The sequence below is a fragment of the Triturus cristatus genome, chromosome 1_2 (assembly GCF_964204655.1).
Source record: "Triturus cristatus chromosome 1_2, aTriCri1.1, whole genome shotgun sequence".
Classification (NCBI taxonomy): domain Eukaryota; kingdom Metazoa; phylum Chordata; class Amphibia; order Caudata; family Salamandridae; genus Triturus; species Triturus cristatus.
The window spans coordinates 445,607,597-445,632,388 of NC_140580.1; the positions used below are offsets into that span (position 1 = coordinate 445,607,597).

The window sequence follows — 24,792 nt, forward strand, 5'->3', positions numbered from 1 at the left end:
AGCTAAATTGAGAAACTGAGCTTTTCCAAAGACCCGCAAAGTAAAACAGGGCTGTTTATTTGCTCATCTGCTTGTTTCATGGCGGTTTCTAGACAACTACATTTCAAAAAGGGGCAATTTCTGTAACTTACCGGATTTCATAAACATAACTGCTGAAACATAAAACGTATGTCCAGTCCACTAAAACACGGAAGTCTCACAAAGAAGCAAACTGAAAAGTACACAGTGCTGAGGGGGCATGGTCACGACGCAGAGGAAGAAGGCTGCTCTTTAGAGTTTTCCAGAGTGGCGTCGTCTGAAAAAAAGAATTAAAATATGACATGGGGAAGTGAAAGATATTAAATTACTGGTGGACATTTATAAAAGTGCCCTACTTCCCCTGGCATGTTACTATTTATTTATCAGAGATGCTGAAATGCATTGTCCCTTCATAGAGAGACACACAGCCGGTTTATTTAACTGCATCTGATGTTTCTCTTAAGCATGCTCGTCTTTTTATTTGTATGTTGTGGCGCACTCAGAGCGGAGGTAAAAAGAGGAACCAGGGTAATTGAAAGGCAATAAAAGGTTAAGAGACTCTCATAAGCTGTTCTCTGTCTAACTGTACCACTTTAAGTAGTTAGTTGACATACCAACCCTAACTGCCACTTCATGATGAGACCAGCCCCTTTCCTTTCAGCGAAACCAATGCTTGTTTTTCAGTGCGCCCGCCATTTCACACGTGTTGTGGTGCACTCTTCAGTCTGTCGATTAACTAAGCAATTTAATTTTTCACTATTCACATTAGAAATACTTTTTCATTTGACATTTTTGAAACGTATGAAGAAAGACCCAGTTTTGCTTAGGAACACTGAATTTTTTTTGGAAGGTCTTTACATATCGTATTTTTAAGCAGATTCCTTCTTCTCTCACTGAGCTCTTTGTGCCCTTACTAATTTTCACTAAGAAGTTGTAACAGGGGGAGGAGCCAAGATGGCGACCGGAGCAGACGCTTGAGCGCCCGGCTCCGCCGGCCCTCGGCCTCGGACTATCATCCTGATTCCTATCCTCGCCGATTTTCGAGGTGCAACGTGCGCGACGACGCGCTGACCGCGCCGCCGCTTTCCCGGAGTCTGAGCCCGCCCGGATGCCGGAGTTCTTGGTGCCTTTGTTCTCCGCGCTGGACCCCTGCTCTATTGTGGCCTTGGCCGGCCCCCTGGAAGCTCCGCAGTCACTGGACCCCCGGCGCAAATCTGAGCCCCGCGGCCCCGATCCCGCCTCATACCACGGATTGTCGCCGGATGGGCCGGGGGAGAGACGCCCGGACACCTCCTTCGCCTTTCACCTGACGGGCTGGAGTTGTAGGGTGGGCCCCGGTGTGGCGGGTCGCCTGCTTCGCTCTGTGGCCCGCGCTGTGGAGGGCTGCGGACCCCTTTCTTCTATTGCCTAGTCGGCTGCAAAGAGAGTCCGAGGGAGGGGAAGCGACTGTTGGCTTTCACCTGTTGCGGCGTAGACCTGCGTGGAATTGCCTCCTTGTTACGACCCCCCCCCCTGGCCACTGTACCGTTCAGCGGTAAAACATGGCGTTGATTGCCTGCTCGCTGCTGGGGGGCGATGCTCCGGTCTCGTCCGCTGCCCGCTTCGCCCTCCCTCTATCAGACTCCAGCTCCACAGTGCCGTCCCGGATTGCTGCCGATGTGGGGGCGCAGCTTCCGCTGACATGCGGCTCCGTTCTGGCTGCCCTGCGGGACCTTCGTCTGCAATTGTGTGTTGGCTTGCAAACGCTGAGTGAGCGGTTCGACTCCATACTGTCGGCTGCGGGTCGTGAGCGCCCCGTTTGTTCTCAACAAGACGTGGGTCTGCCAGTGCTTCTGTCCTCTTGCGGGGACGCAACGACTGTGTATAACCGTGCTACACTGGTGTCTGCATCTGGCTTTCCCGGCACCCAGGATCAATCGATCTCCTGCTCAATTGTGGACACTTTGTTTCCCCGTTCATTGCTGCCTGCTTTGTTGTTGCTTGCCTCACCGCGTCCGCAAGAGTATCCAGCTGAGCGACACCTGACGTCCTCGAGGAACCGTTCACGGTGGCCTACGGCTTCTTTTATGTGGAACTCCTGTACTTTACAGGCCAGGTCTGGATTTTATATGGTGCACAAGGGGACCTCAATGGATGATCGGCGGCCATTTTGTGACTCTACTTCTCCATCTTCTCCCAAGCGGCCATATTGTCTTTGTCTGCACGGGCTGCGGGGCCTTCATGTGGGGGCTAGTCTAATCTTACGCCCGCGATCGGGCCAGGGCTAGATTGATTTCTATCACCATGGTGTCACGGATGGGCTGGATTGGGACTGGAACTGTCTGCTTACATTGTGCGCACTCGTCGCGATTTGTCTGCCTTCATTTATATGGTTGTCACACGTTATCTTCACACGACCGCCTTTGGGTGTAGTGGGTTCTTAGTGTGTGGAGACGTAGTTGGCCGGTGGTTTCGGGCGCTCCGAGGTTACGTGGGCTCCTCCCCGCTTTCTTCCTTGATTTCTTATTTTCTTTACTCTATTCCTACTTTCTCTCTTGTCTATATTTCGGGTTCATTGGGCGACAGGCACTATGCCGGGGGGGGGGCAGGCCGTAGCCTCCGCATTGGTGTAGGGTGGGGGGGTAAATTACCTTTTCTTTTTGGTTCTATGGGCCTCTTTCTTCTATGTCTCTGCGCTATACTTGTTTCCGATTCGGGGTCCGGGTGTGGGGTGGATTGAGTGAGGGCGGCTTTGGAGGGGTGCGTATTTACTCATGTGGCTATCCTGTTCTATAACTGCATCGCCTCACTGTCTGAGATTTTCTATGGCCGTTTTAATGATGCTGCTGCTCTCCCGTGTGATGAAGCCATCTTGCGGACTCGAATCTCCTTGGTTCTATCCTCTACTGACTTTTTCCTCGATAAAATTATTTTGAAAACCTTAAAATTAACCTTTACTTCTCCTTCCCCTGGTGTCAAGGATCTCTCCAGTGTATAACCCCTGAATCGTTGCTAATCTTGACCATTGACGCACAGGGGTTGTAATGTGTGTCTCAGTGCTTAACCGTTTTGTGGCCGGCCTGATGGTTGTAGGCCCGTATTTGTCCTTTTCATATGCACAAATAAAGGTTTTAAAAAAAAAAAAAAAAAAAAAAAAAGAAGAAGTTGTAACAATTTTGGAAAGCATACATTAAGTGGGGGCTTCAACTCATTCTGTGTGTTTGTTGCAGCTATTCATAATTTTTATGAATGAAACAGCGTCCAGAGCCCTAATTTACGAGATTATATATATACTGCTTGAATATCAGTTGTTGACTCTCAGAACATATCGGCGGAATTAAAAAATTGAAGGGAATAATCATGTCCCCTGGTGTTTTTAATGCATCCTCATGTCTCAGGCATACAATACCAAGATGTCTTTAGAGCCAATCCTAAAGCCTATCCTTCAGGTGTCTTGACTCCAATATCTTCACACATGAACAATACATCTTCTGAATCTACCAAGCATCAGAAAAAGAGATAATTGGCTTCAATTGGAAAAAACAATTCTGGAAGTTGAGCAACAAAAATAATACGCTGGATGTTATTTTGAAAGTCTTGAATATGGGGTTGAAAATTAAATACTTAAACAGCACGCAGAGGATTAAAACTAAACTAGAAATAGGAGTTAACATTGGAGGGTTTCTGGTATCAAGAAGGTGATGAAGCAGTCAATTTATATAAGATTTCTTCTCTGACTTGCCGGGCTTTAGGTGTCAGACCTTTAATATCCAAAGAAGACATAGGTTAGGCAACACAAATGGAGCTCCTACAGGAGCTTCTAAACCAAGAGGAATGATCACCCTTTTCTAGAACATACAGACTTGATGAAAGTAAGGTCTGCTTCAAAAGAGAGAACTATCATTGTTCAAGGTGTTACGAAGTCTACTGCTGATACACCGAAATAGTTATTGGATATGTAGCCTTCCCTGAAGCAAATTAATGCACAATATGGGGTAATACATCAATGTTCCTTCAAAGTCATGGACAATAATAAGACTATCACTTAGTTAGAACCTGCTAAGCTTTCAGACTGTATAAAGAAATGTCAAGAAGTGAATCTTCATCTATGTAACTGTTGGATTGTTGTTAGTTGTAGTCATTGCTGTGCTTGGTTAATAATTTGAAGATATGATCTAACTTTTGGTTCATTTTTTTTGTAATGTTTTTTATTTTCCTTTTTCATATGAACAAAAGGGAACCGGGGTCCACATTGACACAGCGTTAAGCCTACAACCCATTTAGGGCCGGCCGCGTTTCATCCAAGGCTCTTTAAAAAATATGTGGAGGCATCATAAGACAATTTAAAACACAGCATGCCGCCTACAACCCCTGGTGGGCCGGCCGCGTAACAAAACATATATGGCAGTTTTAGAGTACTATGTGAAGTGTCGGGACCTTTTCAAGGCAACAACATGAACAATAGGAACTCGGGCGAGGAGCCCATCCAAAGCGGATAGTAGAGACTAGACAGAGAAAGGCCAGAAAGGAAGAAGGGAAAAGAGAGAAGAAATGGACAGTATCAAAAGCGGCTAGGCAGACGGACGGGAATATATACTCGGCAGCGCATGCTGCTAAGAGTGCTTGTCTTGGGGCTTGCCATGTAGTACGTCTTCAAAGACTGATCTGATTATGCAAGGAGCCTATTGGGATCTGATGGAAGTATGGCATCTTCAAAAAGTCGTAACGCTCTAAGCTTGGAGGGTAAGTAACGAGCATGTTCTGTTTTACACAGGTACTGGATTAGGGGTCGCCAAACAGCAGTAAAGCGTGTCACGTGACTGTAATTGCGCTGTAAAAAGTTCCATAGCTATCACATGCCATAAGCGCGTGTACCAAGCAGCTATTGGGGGAGATTCCAGTTTTTTCCAGTACAACGCTATAGTTTTTTAGCCGCCCCAAGCATATGAAGTGCTATATAGTCCAATCGCTGCGGCTAAGTGCTTTCAGATTAGTAGGTTTAAGGCCCAAAAGAATCATGGTGGCAGATTCAGACAGCGGAAAACCCAGTACCGCCTTAATATGGCTAAGGATTTCCTTCCAGAACAGGGTCAAGAGCGGACACGCTCACCAGATGTGCATGAAATCCCCAGAAGCCTTCAAACATCTCCAAAACAATGGGGACACGTTAGGGAACATTTTGTGCAGGCGAGTAGGTGTATAGTACCATTGCGTCATGATTTTATATGCATTTTCCCTCTGCGGTATGCTGCGATAGACCCTAGGGATATCTCGCCATAAGCGATGCCACTGTGCTGAAGTGATTTCCGTGGTTGACGTTGCTTGCCATTGGCGCTGATATGGGTGCTGAGGTAGAATTGGAGGATGTTCTAGAATTTGGTATGTGCGAGAGATAAGGCCCTTTGATTCATCAAAGGAACGGACCAGCCGTTCAAACGGGGTGAATGGACGGGTAGCGGCCTGTTGCAGCTCAGGTGGGAACACCCAATGTTTTGGTTCATTTTTAATGCATTATGGTTTAGTCTTATAATTTGTTACACTATGTGGATTTCTCAAAGTCTAATTATTTTTTAAGTCTTCTTGACCATTTTCTGGAGTTGTTGCCCAGATGAGAGCTATGTTGTCTTCCAACATCCCTGTTTTGCCTTCGTTTGATTTCCTTGTTTGTTTGTTCGGTCGTGGCTGTCTAACATTTCAATTCTATCAATGTCCATATTTTGTAAGCAATGTACTTAAGCGTGGCTATTCCTTCTCCCTTTCTTTTTTCTATCTTCACCATACTTATAACTGTACTTTACACAAGTATATTTGCTTTTTTGGGTATCCTCTTAAAATTTTGAATGAGTATTTTTCTATATGTCCGTCTTTACGCTTTTAGTCTTTTATGCCTAGTGTAATTTCTCGAAACTGTTAAAGGATTTGGTTTTCCTATACAAAGACAGAAATTTTACATTTGGCTCCACATTTAACATAGGCGTGCGTCACCAAACACATCTTTTTTTATAGGAAGTGTTAGACCTGACATCTTTTGGTGCGTTTGCCCTGTCTTTTTGCTTTCTGATCTCTTGTTCTTGATGGTATGCTGGGCCTCCTTTTTGCTGGTTCGTTGTCTCTGTGCACCTTACCACTGCTGATCAGTGCTAAAGTGCAAGTGTTTCCTCTGCAAATCGTATTATTGATTGGTTCTTCCATGATTAGAATTTCCGATTTACTAGTAAGTCCCTAGTATTGTGCACAGGTGTGGCCAGGGCCTGTAAATCAAATGCTGCTAGTGAGCCTGCAGCACTAATTGTGCCACCCCCACAAGTAGCCTTTCAAAGGTGTCTCAGACCTGCCAATGTAGTATCTGTGCGCACAATGTTAAACTGCCATGTTGACCTGGCAAGGTCATCCACTTGCCAGGCCTAAACCTTCCCTTTTCTTACATGTAAGGCACCACTAAGTAGGCCCAAGCCAGCCGCAGGGTGCCGTGTACTTAAAAGGTAGGACATGTAGTGGTGTGTTTTTAAATGTCCCGATAGTGAAATACTGTGCATTTCGTTTTTCACAATTGCAAGGCTATCTCTTCCATAGGTTAACATGGAGTCTGCCTAGAAACTCATTTCAGTGCAGATTCCCATTGGGAAGATGATAGGAATTTGGAGTCTGGACTGAGCACAGAGTTTAATACCACACCTTTTAGTAAAGGTGGTTTTTAAATTATGTACTTGGAACTACCACTTTTAGAAAGGGGGCATTTCCTGTTTTTTGACCATCCCATGTCTCTGCCTGCCTGTGGAATCAACGTCTAGTTTAGACTGACAGCTGGGTTGCTTGTGCATTCACTCTAGACAGTCACACAAAGAGAGTTGAGGTGTGCCCTGCATATCCTGATGGCTCATCACCGACTGATGGGCCTTCCCGAGCTAGAGTGGTGGGAGAAGTTGTCACTGACACCTGAATAGGGCTTTGCCTGTACTCATACAATGCTGTTTCAACCCCTGTATAGTGTGTCTGGGGGCAGGGAAGGGCCAGGTTTTGTGCAAAAAAATACTTTTCTTTAAAGGTTGCCCACTTCAAGGACCAAAACTGGTGTAAGTATTGGGGCTCTGCCCCACAAGTTTAGAATAATCCGGACTAAGGAATCTGCCAAGAAGCTGGGGCAGGAGAGGCTACCACTTTGCTGTGTGCTTTGCTGTGTTGGCCTGCTGTGTGCTGGTTCTGTCTTGAACAATGAAACAGCTGGACTGAACTTTCTTGATCCTGCTATTTAAGTTTCTCCAAGGGCTTAAGGCAGAGCTTGCCTCCTTTTGGCAGTCTCAGGAACATCAAAGACTTCGACTTCATCTGCTAACCAGCACTGGGAACTGTGTGCTTGTGATGCAACAGAAGAAAAAGTAACACTGGCGCTGTACCAGACGCTTTTGCCTGCACCGTGACCTGATGGCCCGCAAAAAGCATCGCCCCACTTCACAATGCAACCCTGGTCTCACTGATGCGGCGACCTGATGCCGTCATCGAGCAGCTGCTTGCACCGTGACCTGTGGACACCGCATGTTGCGTTGCCTCGCTTCACATCACAGCCTTGGTATCACGGATGACGATGCTCCATGCTGACATTGATGCCACTGCCTGCACCGTGGCCTTTGGACACCGTTTGTGAGATAGACGAAGCATCGCCCGTCCTACACCGCAGCCCTGGTCCACACCGACATCAGCGCCAGACTCACTCCAGGATCAACTGATGTCGCTGCTTGCACCATGACCTGTGGGCACTGCACAGTGCTTCGAATCGCAACCTTGGGTCTACCGATGACAGCGTTTCAGCAACGATGCCACGCCGCTGCCTACACCGTGGCCTGTAGGCACCGCACGTCGCATCGTTCTGCTTTGCATCGCAGCCCTATCCCGCCGACGCCAGCATTCCTGACTTCAACCTTACAGAGTTCGATCTGCAACCGGTATGACTTTAAGGGCCCGACAACGTCTGCATCAACCTTCAAAGGTGACGTCTGCTGACGCCACATCTTCAGATCCCAACGCAAGGTCCATGGCGCCCTGCATTTTCAAATTACTGTTTGCAGGTCTTCCAGAGCCCGTAGCTGGCTGCAACCTCGCAGTCAGCCTAAACCGTTGGATTTGTTGTTCTGAAGCCGCAATAGCCCGGGGCGGAGCTATCGACTTTGAGGAACTGTATTTTAAGCTGATTCTTACATAATATGTATATTAATTTATGTATTTTGGATCTGATTCATTTTGGCCTTGTTTTACACAGATAAATATTGGCTATTTTTTAGGTCGAGCCTGTAGCAGTGGCGAGACTTTATGTAAGCAGTAAAAGGGCTTTGGAAAGCTCACCACACACTTGTGCGTGTGGTTTGTTTTCGTTCAGGCTATTCGCCTTTGCGTGTGTCTTTCTGAGAAAGACAGCACGCAATTGGGCAAAGGCAGGTGCCTGTCCTGCCTTTTCTCTGCCCAGGCCTATTGCTTGCGGTTACCCGCACGGGGCACATCTGTTTTGAATTATCGTGCACAGATGCGTGCATGATAATGCAAAACAGATGTCTCGCAGTGGCACGCGCGCGCGCGCACCACTCGCGTGCTTGGTTAATAAAAACGCCGTAGTCCGTGTTTTTGTCGACTGGTCTCTGTGCAGTATTTTTTTTAGCCTTTTTGAAGCTTGAAATCTCGCCCACCGTAATTAAGAATGTATTCGATCCTTTCGAGTGTGCTCTTGTCATACTACGTGCGAGTAAACGATTTACTTTTGGTTCTCTGTGATTTGGCTCGGATGGGTGTGTCCGGGGTATTATGCTTTCAAACTCCAGTTTGGTGCAGAGGTCACACCTACAGCCAAGCGATTTCGTGTTCGCAGTCTTAAGAATGACTGCATGATCATTTCCAGGTGCTCCAGCTTTTTGTCAGTGACAGAAATTGAGGTACAGTAAAGTTGAAGTGACTTTCCCACGGCCACACAGGTTGGTAACTCGAACAAGAACATAGACTTCTCATCCCGGGTTTAGCATCTGAACTAATAGACTGCATCTCCGACCTGCCTTTTATCCGAGAGGGATGCTTGCAGTTCATTCAAGACTTTCCACTGTTTGCCACTAAACAACAATCTTAGGTTAATTTTTCTTGTGATGCATTAGGGTAGGTTGGTTCGACTTCTGCATGTAGAAGCAAAACTCTAAAGCACCCTCCGGTGATCTGGATTGGCCAAACAAACCCAAGACACACGTCCACATTTGTCTCTGTACACTGTCACTTTTTACAGGTAAATAAGTATGATTTCTGGTGTCATCTTTCGTCACTTGTATTAAAAGTCGTACTAAACTGAATTGTAATAGAATCCTAGAGAACAGATTTTAAAGATGCTTGAATCCGACACATACTAATGATAGTACAGTGCTATGCAACTGTCTGTTAACATTACATAGTACTGCATAAATATTCAAAAAATAATCCCGTATGAGGTAAGCAAAGGCACAGAGAATACATTATTTTTTAGTACTGTGCGTTTACCCAATAGACGATACAGCAGTTACATCTTAAGTTCCCTTTTCAGGTTCACGCTTCTTAAATTATCTGCAAATGTACTGAAAAGTGGTGGCAATACCCACCTAGCATTGTGAAGCAGAAAAAGTACAGGACCCTTCCTTTTCTTTATCGAGGACATTTATGCCCAGAATCAACTTACTGATTAAAAATGTGGTTCTGCAAAAATAACTACTCTGCACCAACTTCATAGCTTCAGTCATTTAATCTACTACCTCGAAAATGCTGTTTTGGCTGTTTTATTTATGTGTCTATTTTGTTGGTCTAGTTTTTTAAAACTTTTAGCGCGAGGCGCACACTCGCTCGCACCACTCGCATGCTTGTTTTCTTTTAATCCACTCTCCCGCTTTCCTTTCCTTTAAATTATGTTAGGCTGGGGTTACAATCTCGAAGTAAAACATCGATGTCCATGGAGACCCCTTCACTATTTTATTTTAGGTCTCCACCAACCCCCTCTCCCTTTCCCGATTCCTTCCACGTTGTCCTTTTCTGTCTGCCTTTATTTCCATCTCATGCTCTAAGCTCCCTCCCTCTCCTCATTTTCAACATTCCTTAATCTGCCGCCCCCCGCATTGTCTTCGTCTCCCGTTTATTCCCCTCTTCCTCTCAATCTCTTTTTCTTTCTCTTCTTCACTGTCGGCCTCTCCCTCCAGTCTACTTTTAATTCAATGGTACATCTTTACCGCTCTCGGGCCGTCTCATCCTTGCTTCTGTGTCCCGCCACATCCCTCCTCACTCACTTCGTCTTCCATCTCGCTGCTGCTTTCAAGCATCTCCAAAATTCACCAACACTTCTCGTCTTTTATTTTTTCACACGCCCCTTCTCGCCTGCCCTCCACATCATTGTAAAGTTGGTCAATGAACACTCGGAACACGGTGGTCCTACTGCTATGATTTATTAGCACACTTATGAGCAGTTACACCGAGGAGCGCCGGCCACCACTATGTGCGCTCACTGCCGCGCACTCACTCTCTCCCCGCTCCGCGCTCACCTGCGCGCGCATCCTGGCGCCAACGTGCGTAGCCGCGTCACGTCACGTGACGCGCTAACAACTAGACCGCTACATATCTCCCCCTTTTACCGACCCAACAATAAGTCACTTACAGTTCGCAGTCCAGTTCAAAGTCTTGGAACCTGGAAGGCCTTACAACTTGTCTTCCGCTCCTGGTCACCTTACCACTGGACCCTCGAGCCCCTTGGCTCTGTGTTTCCTCACGTTCTGTCCCTTCGGCCATCGCTCCTCCACTGTCCAGATTACCTCCTAGCCTGTCCATCTCTGTCACTGGGGTCTTACCCCCTTGCTCTCCTCCTTGCTCCTCTCCTGCTCCTGCTTCTTCCCTTTCTTCGCTTCCGCTCGCCATATTCTCTTCATCCACGTCTCCCGTGCCTTCGCCTTCCGTCTCCCACTGTTCCCATCTCAATATCTTGTTGCACCGGGCCATGCGGTCCTGCGACCACACGTTCCCATCACTGAGCAGAGCCGCTCTATCATACACTTCCTTGACCTGCATGGGCTTGCTGTACTTGCTGTCTCCTTTCCTCTGTAGGGTAGCCAACTTTACTCTCACCCATTCTCCTCTCACTAACCGAGTGTCCTTCACACTCCTCCTCTTATTGTAGTTGTTGGTGTAGATGGCTTGAGCCCTCTCCATATTTGCTCTCACGACTGCTGGAGACCATTCACTGGTCACTACCTTCTCCTTCCAGATTCTGTTGTCGTGCGTGAAAGGTTCACGTCCTCTCAATATTTGGAACGGGCTGTACCCTGTGCTTGTGGGCGTTATCCTGTAGGCCCATACCATATTCTCCACCGCTTTCTTCCAGTCTTTGTTACAGGTGATGGCTGCTTGTATGGCCCCCATCACCACCCTGTTAAATCGTTCCACTAGACCGTTTCCTGCTGGATGGTATATGGCCGTGTGCTTTACCTCGATGCCGTTTCTCCCCATGAACTGTTTCCATTTTTCTGATGTGAACTGTGGCCCGTTGTCACTTAAGATGGACTTGGGAATTCCCTCTCGGGTGAATGTTTCCGATAGGAACTCCAGGATGTTCTCCGTGTCCATCGTTTCGCTCACTTTTATCTCTGGCCACTTAGAATAACGGTCGATGAGGACACACACGTATTTCTGTACGCTCTGGTCATCCAGCACCGGCCCTAAAATGTCTATGGACAACTCTTCCCATGGGTTTGCGGGAGTGTCGAATTTTCCCAGAGCCGGGCGTAATGGCCTCAACGTTTTGTCAGCCCCTTGGCATTGGGGGCACTCCCTGACATGTCTCTCTGCTCTCACGTCCATGCCTGGCCACCAGTAGTTCTGTTTCGATCTAGCTTTAAGTTTCCCAATACCCAGGTGGCCTTCATGTAATAGGTCCAGTAGTTTGTTGATGAGATTCGTGGGGGGAATTACTCTGTCTCCCCGGTATATGAATATGCCCTCATCTCCCACAGTCAGTTCCTCTCTCACTTCATAAAAAGGTTTGAGGTTGGGTTTCACCTTTTTCTTATCGGGCCACCCTTGGGTGATGTGAACTTTTGCCTCCATCAGGTCCGCATCTTCGTCATACGCGGCTGTCCACTCCTGTCTGCTGATGATCTTCTCTTGATCCTCAATGAGAGCCACCATCTCCCCTCTGTCCGCAGGGTCTTCTTCTCCCAGCTCCATGGCCGCCGCTCGGCTCAGGTAGTCTGCCACTCGGTTCTTGTTTCCCGGGATGTACTCTACGTCATATCTGTAGTCCAACAATTTTAGGGACATTTTCGATATCCTGGGTGTGGCGCTGGCGTGTCCACACGATGTCAGAACCTTCACTAACGGCTTGTGGTCCGTTTTGAGCAGGAATCGGGTACCCCATAGGAATTGCCGGAATCTCGTCATGGCCCACACTACCGCTAACATCTCCTTCTCAATGACGCTGTACTTGCCTTCTGTCTCCGTCAGTGCTCTGGAGGCGAAGCTTATTGTCTCCATGTCTCCACTTCCTCGGTCTTGCATGAGTACAGCGCCCAACCCCTTGTCGCTGGCGTCCGTGATGAGTATGGTGGCGCCTTGCGGGTCATAACCCTTGAGAGGCATTGCTTCTAGGATCCCTTTTTTGATGACTTCAAATTCCGCTTGGGCTTCTGGTGTCCATTGGAACACCGTGCTTTCTCTGGTCAGCCTCCTCAAGTTATAGGTCTTGGATGCGAATTGCACCACGAATTTACTGTAGTACTCCGCCATCCCCAGGAAAGACCTGACCTCCTCCTTGTTCTTGGGGGCCGGAGCTTCAACGATGGCCTTCACGTTCTCCATCTTGGGGGTGACCCCCTGTTGCCCTATTTCGTGGCCTAAATAGGTCACCGATTGCATTCCCAACCGGCATTTCGACCATTCCGCCGTGAGACCTTTAGCTTCCAGTGTCCGTAATACCTTTTCCAGTGTCCGGTCATGGTCCCTCCTATCTCTGCCCATCACCAATATATCGTCCTGGAAGTACTGCACGTCCTTGCAGTCTCTGAACAGTTGGTGCATCATCTTCTGGAAAACGGCCGCCGCCGAGGCTAGCCCGAACGGCATGCGACAGAATCTGTAGCACCCAAACGGGGTAATGAACGATGTGAGACTTTTGCTGTCCGGGTGTAGGGCTACCTGGTGGTAAGCTGATGTCAGGTCGATGGTGGAGTACCACTGGATTCCTCTGGTTCGTGCCAGCATCTCCTCTATCTTGGGAAGGGGAAATTTCTCCACCACTATGTTCTTATTGAGTTCTCTCAAGTCTACGCAGAGCCTGACCTTCCCGTTGGGTTTCATCACGACCACCAAAGGCGCCAACCATTCGGCACAGGTTATGGGTTCTATGATGCCCTTCTTCTCCAGATCTTGGAGTTCCGTCTGGACAGCTTCCCTTACTGCAATAGGCACATTCCTCACCTTGTGTGCTACTGGTGTGGCTCCTTCCTTAAGTACTATTTTGTGTTGAAATTTCTCCATTTTTCCAACTGCGCCCCCAAACACTCTTGGGTAGTTTTCTTTCCATCTGTCCATGTCCAGCCATTCCACCTGGTCTGTGAGCAGGATCTGTTCCTTTCCTCCTGGGTCGAGTTTTATGCCCAGGTCGCCCTGGTCCAACCATCCCAGGACGGAGGGTCCTTTCTCGGCCACATACAGCTTGCACCACGCTGCACGGCCTCTGAACTCGAACAACAGACGTCGGAACCCTAGCATGGGAATGCGATCACCATTGTATGTTACCGGTCGTATGTCTAGTTTCTCCAGCCCAGGGCCCAACTTGGGTTGGAATTGTTCTACCCACACTGCACGCTGTACGATGGTGAATGGGGATCCGGTGTCTGCCACAACAGAGATGGTTATGCCACCCATGGACATCTCCAGGACCGGTTTGGTTGATCTCTTGGCATCCACGCTCAGTACCTGATCGTATATGCACAGTACGGTGACCACCTCTTCCTCCGTGGCGTCTTCCTGGTCTTCCGCGCTTTGGTCCATGTATTTCACCACTCCCTTCTGTTGTTTCTTCCGACACACCTTCTCGTAGTGGCCCATGATACCGCAGTGCATGCATTTGGCTCTGAAGGCCGGGCAACGTCTGTCGTGGGCTTCGTGGGACCAACTTCCACACCTGTAGCACGTTTTCTTGCTCTCACCGTCCGCTTGTTTCCCTTGCCATCTGCTGGTCCCTTTGGTTGTGGGAGACTTGGTTTTCTGGTCCCTGCGGTGATCTCCCTCCTGTATCCTGTTCACCATGGTTGGGGTGCCTGTGTCTTTCCTGGTAGCATCGGCGCACCTCTTTGAGAGTTCCGCCCTCTTCACTATGACCATTACTTCCTTGAGTGTGGTGTCCCCACTCGCCCACAGCTTGTCTTGCACGTTTGTACTGGTGGTGTGCATGATCACCTGATCTTTTATAAATTCGTCTTCCCACAGTGCGTACCTGCACGGGGCTGCTAGCTTCCTCAGTGCTGCTACATACTCTTCGATGGATTCCCCCACCTTTTGTTTCCTTTGCTGGAAATTATATCTGTCTACCGAAACACAGACGGTGGGGCGGTATCGCTCATCCAGGTCCTCCACCGCGTGCGCATACACATCATCGTCTGTGTCTTCTCTCTTCGTGGGCACTAGGCTCTTGTATATTCTCAGCCCTTCGGGCCCTAGATTTAGTAGCAGGATGCGTTTTTTCCTCTGGGGCGTGAATTTTTCTTCGTTCTCGTCCTCCAAAACCCCTATGAAATTGTCTATGTATTCCTTCCAGTCCTCCCATTTCATCATTGGTTCACCTGGTTTCGTTAGGAATTGCACCGGTGCGATCGCATACCCTGCCGGGGTACTCATCTTTGCTTCCTTGGTGCTTGTTTCGTCGGTGGCTTTGCTCGGGGGGCTGCCTGGGGTGTTGTCGTTGGTTCTTGAGTGCTTGATCCTCTGGGGGCTCTTGTCACTGGACCCCACTTCCTCCTCTTTGGTAGCCAGTGCAGCGCTTTATGTGCTTGATTACGTGCGAAGGCAGCTCGTGTGCTTTCGTTGGTTGTGGACGGCGTCGTCTCTTTGGCCTGTATGTGGTTCGGTTATTGTACCGTGGCACTGCCACGCTCCTCGGATGCTCTATGCCTGGGGTCGACCTCCGCAGTTGGCTGGGGCGTATCCCGTGACTTCCCCCTTCCAGGCGGCCTGTGCGGTGTTTTGTTTGGGCTTGATGGCCTGGTGGCGTGTCTTCCTTTGACTCGTGGGGCCACGTGGAGTGTTGCCCTCTACTGCGCTTCCCCGTCGGTCTGGTTTCCGTCCCGACCTCGTCGCCACTGTAAAGTTGGTCAATGAACACTCGGAACACGGTGGTCCTACTGCTATGATTTATTAGCACACTTATGAGCAGTTACACCGAGGAGCGCCGGCCACCACTATGTGCGCTCACTGCCGCGCACTCACTCTCTCCCCGCTCCGCGCTCACCTGCGCGCGCATCCTGGCGCCAACGTGCGTAGCCGCGTCACGTCACGTGACGCGCTAACAACTAGACCGCTACAATCATCTATCTTGTGACCTGTCTTTCCCCCTGTCCATTCCCCTATATCCTACCCCATCCCAGTTATCACCCTCTCTCCCCATCACGAGCCTCTGTCCCACCTGGTTCCCTTATTGCTTCAGCTCGGAAGCGCTCTACAGATGTTTGCACTTTTTATTCCACACAGACATGCTTGCAGCCTCCTCCCCCACCACCACCCGGGCTTGTGCCCCGCTATTCACCTCGTACAACTTTCTTATAATCATGTCACATCAACGTTGTAGTTAGTTAGCTATTGATTTTTTTCAGCAGCGTAAACTGACCCAGTCATAATGACTTGTTTTTGCATAGCGCTTCACAACGAATTTTTCCGTTTCTAAATGCTGTAGTTGACCTAGTGAAAAGGAACCAGACCCCCTGTCGTTGGGTGTTGCGTGGGCTGAACAATTAAGAAAACAGTGCGTTGTTCACACTTTCTGTGACACTCAAAAAATCCATACTAGCCATGCATGTGGAAGGAATCATGAACAAACACTTTCTTCCTTTGATTTTCTCTGCACCCGTCTCCCATTGGCAAAACATGCAGGTCTCGCCTGTGACGCTGTTTGGCATATTAACGTTCTAAAACGGGTGTGGTGTCAGTTCGTAGTGTTTTCAATGTTACAGTATGTTTTGTGCAAACACTTTACAAATTGCCTATGCGATAAGCCTGACTCCTCATGGAAAGCTACCAAGGGGGTGAGCAGGGGTTATTTTAGGCGTGTAACTCCCTTATCCTGACTAGAAGGAAGTGTCCCTACTTGGATAGGGTGCAAGCCATTGCAAACTAGAAACGCCCATTCCTCACAGGAAGCCATTAAATCAAAAAGTAATGGGCAGCACATTTTTTAGTTCAGACGTTTTGCATGAGAAAAATGGGTTTGTGAATCTTTTTCATAAATCCTTGTCTATTGAAATTATACGTCAAGTCCTAGTGAGATAGACTGCCTTTTTAAGAAGTTCACACCTTGTTTTTATCTAAGCCTGGCTCTCTAGCAAATCTGTGTTGGCAAGAACTTAGGCGGTCGTAAGACCACCAAACTCACGGTGGTCCGTCCACTGTATTACGACTACATGTAGTCGTAGCGATGGAGGACCACCGACTGCACCAGGGAACAGTTGTTCTTTAGCGGTGGCAGAGCTCTGCCAGAATGTAATATGCTCAGAAGGAGTGCCGCAGTCCTGCAGAGCATATTATGAGTTCCTGCACCTGGTACAGGAACAGAGGGGGCCCTATAGGGCCCCATGCCCCCCGCCATGGGGATACATTCAGGGGGGCACAACATGTCCCCTCCTGTCTCTATTCCCCGCAAAGTTTCACCACGGCATGAACGTCACCGTCCATGCCATGCTGGAACTTTTTTTGCCATTCCCATTGTGGTGCCTGTTTTCCAGGCACCCCCATGGGAAAGGCAAAGGACCCTCCGCCATACACAAGTTCAATTGGCAATAAAGCGTGCAGTCCTTGCGCAGCTTAGGCAGTGCTGGGTTGGCGGAGGCACAACGCAGCACCGCCAACATCGTAATTAGGCCCTTACCAACTCTGATTATACAAGTGTCTGGAGAACTTATTTATCAGCGTGCTTCCATATTTTTGACTACCATTCATCCGGGCTTTTAGAAATGAACAAAGCTTCCTTTAAGAACCTTTTAAATCGAGCAATAAAGCTTCTCTCTTTTAAAGTGGACAAAGATGCTTTAGCAGCCAAAAAGGAGGCTGGGACTGTAATTAACTCCTTTAAAAAACTCAAGGACCACACATACCCACTGTCACATTTTCCTCCTCACATGAGGGACTCATTTCTCAAGTTAAGATTTGGCAGGTATTCAATTAAGGGCAGTACCCCAAGGTGGATGCAACAATGGCCAACAAACTGCTGTAGACTTTGTGGTTACACAAAATAATCCTTACTGCACATAGTTTGTATCTGTCCACACCTACTACAAGCACGACAAACTCTGTTAAAACCACTGTTCTTAGAAGCAGGTAGGAGAACTTGCTGCCAGGCCGTTCTGCTTTTTTATAGGACAGGTCAATTACTTTACTTTTCCGACTTATCAAGTTTCTGATCTTTGCCGATAGTGTGTTGAAATCTGTATCCTAAATGCTTTTATTTATGGGGATGCTTAATCTGTTGAATCCTGGAAAATAAGGATAGGAAGTGTAGCACTTAAGCACTACCATGCACATGCGTTTATTATGGTTAGTATTAATATATAATGTTCTATTGGTTTTGTCCCTATGAAAGTAATCCCCGCAAAGTTTCACCACGGCATGAACGTCACCGTCCATGCCATGCTGGAACTTTTTTTGCCATTCCCATTGTGGTGCCTGTTTTCCAGGCACCCCCATGGGAAAGGCAAAGGACCCTCCGCCATACACAAGTTCAATTGGCAATAAAGCGTGCAGTCCTTGCGCAGCTTAGGCAGTGCTGTGTTGGCGGAGGCACAACGCAGCACCGCCAACATCGTAATTAGGCCCTTTCCAACTCTGATTATACAAGTGTCTGGAGAACTTATTTATCAGCGTGCTTCCATATTTTTGACTACCATTCATCCGGGCTTTTAGAAATGAACAAAGCTTCCTTTAAGAACCTTTTAAATCGAGCAATAAAGCTTCTCTCTTTTAAAGTGGACAAAGATGCTTTAGCAGTCAAAAAGGAGGCTGGGACTGTAATTAACTCCTTTGAAAAACTCAAGGACCACACATAACCACTGTCACATTTTCCTCCTCACATGAGGGACTCATTTCTCAAGTTAAGATTTGGCAGGTATTCAATTAAGGGCAGTACCCCAAGGTGGATGCAACAATGACCAACAAACTGCTGTAGACTTTGTGGTTACACAAAAGAATCCTTACTGCACATAGTTTGTATCTGTCCACACCTACTACAAGCACGACAAACTCTGTTAAAACCACTGTTCTTAGAAGCAGGTAGGAGAACTTGCTGCCAGGCCGTTCTGCTTTTTTATAGGACAGGTCAATTACTTTACTTTTCCGACTTATCAAGTTTCTGATCTTTGCCGATAGTGTGTTGAAATATGTATCCTAAATGCTTTTATTTATGGGGATGCTTAATCTGTTGAATCCTGGAAAATAAGGATAGGAAGTGTAGCACTTAAGCACTACCATGCACATGCGTTTATTATGGTTAGTATTAATATATAATGGTCTATTGGTTTTGTCCCTATGAAAGTAATATTTACCAGACATTAGCATTAGGTGTAGGTATTAGTTTTAGTGCCCAGAATATTTGATAAACTCTAAGCACTTTAGTATTATCTTGCACTGACAGTCGATTATGATTGGTATTGTTTTAGGAGCTTATCTTTGGCTTATTTAATAATGTCTAGACTGTACTGATAATCTAAACACCTTAGCTCCAACTTGCACTAACTCTTGAACGCTTGAATTATCAGTTTACAATGTATTTAATAAGTTGAAAACTCTAAGCTATTTGAATCGACTCTTGATCATTATTGATATTGTTTTAGGAGCTACATTTTGTTTGTTTTATTTTAAAATGTTTAGAATGTACTGTAAACATTGAAGCACCTTAGAGTTATTTTGCACTAAATTCTGAATAATGATTGATAATGGTTTTTTTAGAATACCAATAGACTTGATGAATTTGTACATTTCTCTATTCTAGACGAGATATGTATGTCCCCAAGTATTTTAGTTTTATCATGGCTAGATTCTGATTGTGACTGATGTATTGTTTTGAAAATGCCGTATTTACCTAATTTGTACATAATATAATGATTTTTATTAATCAGAAAATAACAAAAAACGTGGGAGAGCAGGTGGAATTCATTGGACATTTTGATTCCCCAGTAAATGGATCTACTACTATTGCAGTCATAATTAATAATCTAATTCATTCTGAGATGGGAGTGATTGTCATCTCTGATGATGCACCAGTCATCACAGATTTTTATTTTCAGATGAATAGTCACATAAATTGGAAAAAAGGTTTAATCCAGTATTGCTTGGTGATGATCAATTTACTTATTTATATACTAAATTGGTCAATGAATTGTTTTTTGCTAAATTCTATTTAAAATAATTCTATTTAGACCAACTGGGATGCCTTTAAAGCATCTTCTCGAGATGTTATCAGAAATTATATTTCTTCTGAAATGAAGTCCAATGCACAAAAGGTGCTAACAACAATTACAAGTGTAGAACATATTTTCTCATTTTAATGTAAAAAGTAACTAAACAAACTAAATTTAACTACACTTCTGTTGCTAGTATTTCTGCTGCAGACCTGCACTGTTTTTACTGTTTCGGTTTGCTTTAAATTTGATATAGACCTCCACTGAGGTCAACAAATACACAAACATCATTTTAATACATTTATAGTGACAGCCATAACATCAACTTTTAGCATTTCAAAGGTTAAAACATTTTTGAGACATATTTAAAATAAAATTAGATATTTATAAGGTTAGTAACAGATGAATTCATCCGGTAGGTTTCCCAGAGCTTAAATAGATCAGTTGAGAAAACAGGTTGTACTTAACCCCTTCCATGCTGCGCAAATTCCGCCGCTGTGCTGACGGTTTCTTGCGCGGGCGTGGTCATGACGGAACGGTTCCGTCATGAGCACAGCTCAACCGTGGCTCATGACGGAACCGTTCCGTCATGAGCACCGAAGGGGTTAAACGTATTAGTTCATAATATCAACTTTAAATATTTATGAATTTTAGACCATTATCCTCATTAATGTGGAAAACAACTTTAGACAGCTCTTTAAAAATGTATACAATTGGGAACAAGCGGGTTCATCCGGTGGTGATTTACAAAGCTTAATTAGGTTTTGTATAGACGTTGCATTGCATCTAATACTCATAGGCCTTAAATACCTCCTCCTGGCTTCAACTAAGGTTGGGTTAGGACAGACAGATAGAACATGAGTTAGAACATATTTATTTCAGATCTAATTCTCAAGAGACTTTATAAAAATTTAATTAATGGCAAATTGCAATATAGCAAATACACGAGGGTGATTCTAGTATATTATTTAGAGCAAAAACTACGTTTTGTGGTGGTAAGAATAAAACAGGAAAATTAGTAGCACACTTCTTGAGAAAAAAAAGAACTCACACAACATAAATGGGAAAACAGTCTTTACTACTTTTGAAATTTTACCTCAAGTCAAGAATACTTTATTTAGGGCCAGATGTAGGTGGCCAAATACCGATCGCTAATGCTGAAATTAACAGAATTTCAGCGTTTGCAATCGGTATTTGGCCTAGAGCAATGTAGGTGAGTTTAAACCTACTAGCAAAATATGGAATCGCAAAATTTACGATTCCTTATTTTGCTCTTGCATTTAAGGAATAGCAAATTGCGATTCCTTAAATGCAATGTAGGTAGCACAAAAGAAAGTGCCCTTTAGGCTTAAGGAATCGCTAATTACCACCAACTTCAAGTTGGTGGTAAATAGCGATTTCCTGTAAAAAAGCACTTTTTTGCTTTTTTTAAAGTGCCATGTGGCACACATTCATGCCCTTAAGGCATGTATGTACGCCACATGTGCACACATGCACTTTTCAGGGGTGCAACAGGGTGTCCTTTTGACATCCTGGCACCCTTGCAATAGCTCCCGCTATTTGCGATTCCTTAATACCGAATCTCAAATAGTGAATATCTTCCCATTCATTCCTATGGGCCTCCCAACCCATAGGAATGAATGGGTAGGTATTCCTTATTAACGAATCTCAATTTGCGATTCGTTATTAAGGAATTTTAAGGAATCGCTAATATTTTAGCGATTCCTACCTGCATTCAATTTAGCGAGTCCTTAATAGCTATTCGTTAAAAATCTCTATTAAGGACTCGCTAAATTTAATTTACCTACATCTGGCCCTTAGACTCTAAAAGAGCCATAAAAGATTATACACACATATTTTCATTTAGAAAAAGAGCAATAAATCAGCACAGACAACAATTACACATTTTAAAATAATCAGTATTTGCTTCGAATCTTAAAAATAGTAAAAAGATAATTTCAAATACAATGTATGGTCTCAACTGTACCTAGAGAAAGTAAAAACTCCATTGCCGTATTATAATTCGTAATCCCTGCAGCAGGTAAAAATGGGCAAAAAAACTGCTTCCTCTGAGTGGAATAAAATCTACAAAAAAGAAGAAAGTGCATTGTGCTTTGCAATGAGTAACTATCACATGGACAAACTGGGAGTGAAGCAAACCACGAGCCTTGGATAGGGAAGGCAACTAAGAAGTGTATTGTTTTTAACCGCAGCCTTGTCAACAGAAATTTCCATTTTTTCATTTAGGTCAATTTGGAGGTACAGGGCAGGTTCTCTTTGTGGTTCAGGAAGGCGCTCTGACTGATTTGTCTCAGTACATATGGGTCCAGCCTGAACATAACTTTGAAAAAAGAATGACTTTATAGTGGCAGACGATACATTTTGTAATGTGTCGGGGTTTGTATAATATTCTAAGACACCCATTTTGGAGAAACACATTTTAACATTCCTAAGCCAAGGTATGTCTAAACCATTATCTAACTTCATGTAGTCTGTAAGTATTGTTCTACAGAGGACAGCCTCTGGATTCTTCCAGGTTTTGTACCAGAGCAGCAGCGGTTGAATCGCAATATAAATAATTCAAACCAACTTCCTCAAGACAAAAAGAAACAGAGGAACTCTGGGGTACTGAGAGAAGTCTTCTCAGAAACGTATTCTCTATTATTTGAAGCGATTTGCAGTTTACGTATCCCCAGACCCCGGCCCCAAAAGTTGCCACGGAAAGGCTTTTGCTCTTAAAATCTTAAAATCATAAAATCTCCGTAGTTGGTTTACATCCCAGTCTTTTAGAAAATCTAAAAATGGCATCAATTGATTTCTGAAGTTGCATGAGTCTAATATCTAAAGCATGTTTCCAGTTAAAATTAACATCAAATGGTACCCCCAGATAAGTAAAATATGGAACTTTCTCAATTTCAACGTTTTTCTTGTTTTGGCTTTTTTTTGTACCACATTTCATAATGAATGATTTAGTACAGTTTACTTTTAGCCCTAGGTTGTTCATAAAAATATTAAAAGGATCTAGCAAGAATTGTAGTGCATTTGCTGTCCTGGCTATCAGGACAGTGTCATCAGCGCATAGGAGAATGGGGATTTGATACGTATTACATCTTGGGATGTCCTTTCCCACCTTACACAGTTGGTCTCCCAGCCCGTTAATATATAATAAAAATAGAAATGGTGCCAAAACACAACCCTGTCTTAACCCTATATCAGAGGGAAAACCTTCCGACAGATCTCCCTCACTGCTATAGCGAATTGTGGCTGTAGTCATGAAACCTGCTGAGCAAGATAATAATTGCTCCGTCAATCCCCATTTCTGACATTATGGACCATAATTGACTACGATTCACTGTGTCAAAGGCACAGGTTAGGTCCATAAAAGCTAAATGAACACATCCATTTTGTGCCTTAGTGTACTTTTGGACAATTAATGCCAGGTTAAGAGATTGTTCCACGGTTCCAAGTCCTGGTTGGAATCCAAATTGATAAATTGAAAGCACCGGACGTTCCAGTGTCCAAAGTTCTAGTTTCGCCAAAATTACCCTGCCCAATATTTTAACTGAGCTACCGAGCAGTGAAATTAGGCGATAGCAACAAGGTTGGGTTTTGTCCCCCTTTTTAAAAATCGGCACTATAATTGCTTCCTGCCAGGTCTTAACTAGTGGGCCTACTATTGCAGCTTTTAAAACATTGGAACGCAGGGGTGCCCAGAAATCTGATAGGTACTTATATAGGTCCACAGGAATTCTGTCCAGACCTGGAGATTTCTCTGGGCAGCTTTGTTCTATAGCCAAAAGTTCATCACTCGCCTCTATTGAATTGCTTAAGGCCTGGGCTAGACCCATATCAAAGGAAAAATGGGCAGGGGTCGAGTTACTGTCCTTGGCTCTGGGCAGAAAACGTTTGAGAAATGGGTAACTCAGGATTCAACTGGGACCTTGGTATCTATTTTGGGCGTCTCATCACCAGAAATAGAGACTGAGTTACCACCTCCCAAAAAGCACAAGAGTCTTTTACAGCTGACACAGCTTTTAGATCTTCCAAGGCCTTATCCTTCAGGGACCATTTTCTATCCCCATTTGCCTTTCTATAGTCTATCCTTACTTTTAATATTTCATCCTTATTCCTCGGGTTCTGTTTTAGTGCTGCCCATAATGCCTTATGGGCTTCAGAGAAGATCTTATTGAACCACCTTGGGTGTTTTTTTTTTTTATAAAACATTTTTATTGGCATTTATAAACAATTACACACATAAGCATGAATGATAATGCAATTGTTATATAGGCGTACATAGCAGGAGCGCCCATTCACGTCCTTTTCGGGCTCTCAATCTCCTGGGCCCACGGGCTGCGCGTCTCTATTCTGAATTTAACCTCAAGTAAGTGACCGGGGTCTGCGTCTGGGTGTGCCCTATTGGAGCGCACGGTGGAACCACCTTGGGTGTTTAGGGACTTTTCTACTGCGTTTGGTTAATTTATCAGCCATAAGGCCGTTTAGATTTGAGAAGGCCACTATAATGTCCTTTGGGGGGGGCGGTATCTAAGAGTACTGTGTCTAAGTCTGACTTATTATTTGTCATAAGATGTTTAAGGAAGGCCGACTTATCGATCTTTTCCCATTTGATGTTGATACCCTTATTTCTATTATATACTGCCCGATGCTTTATTTTTTTATCCCGTTCTTTTGCCACAGACAGATTTAAAGTTAAAACAATGGGGTTATGGTCACTCATACAACTTGCCCTAACTACACAACTCTGAAAAAATTGCACTAAATCTTTACTACACAAAATGTGATCTATAGTCGAAGATGAAAAGGGGCCCACATATGTTGGGGTCGGGGGGGGGGGGGAATAACCGCATCCATGTCTTGTGCAAATTTAAGATCCTTAGCCGTAATGATTCTATCCAATGACTCCCCATATGGCTTGTGTTTAAAATGGTTCACAGACTGATCCTTCTCATCACAAATGCCACATGATTACTGGACCCTGGGGTCACAAAATCCCTCACCCAAATTATTTGCAGATCCTTTCTATGCTTTTTCTAGGCATCAGTTATGGCATCCTCCAGCTCATCTACAATATTTGTCACAATTGGATCAAAAATATTATAATCATAGTTGATTAAAAGCAAATCAAATGACTTTGATGTAA

General features: G+C 45.2%; 1 protein-coding gene across 5 annotated transcripts in view; it reads right to left on the minus strand.

The window, feature by feature from the left end:
* The window catches only part of EXOC6 (exocyst complex component 6), a 1,441,232-nt gene that overhangs the window by 1,192,464 nt on the left and 223,976 nt on the right, over nt 1–24,792 (minus strand). The window lies entirely within an intron of this gene.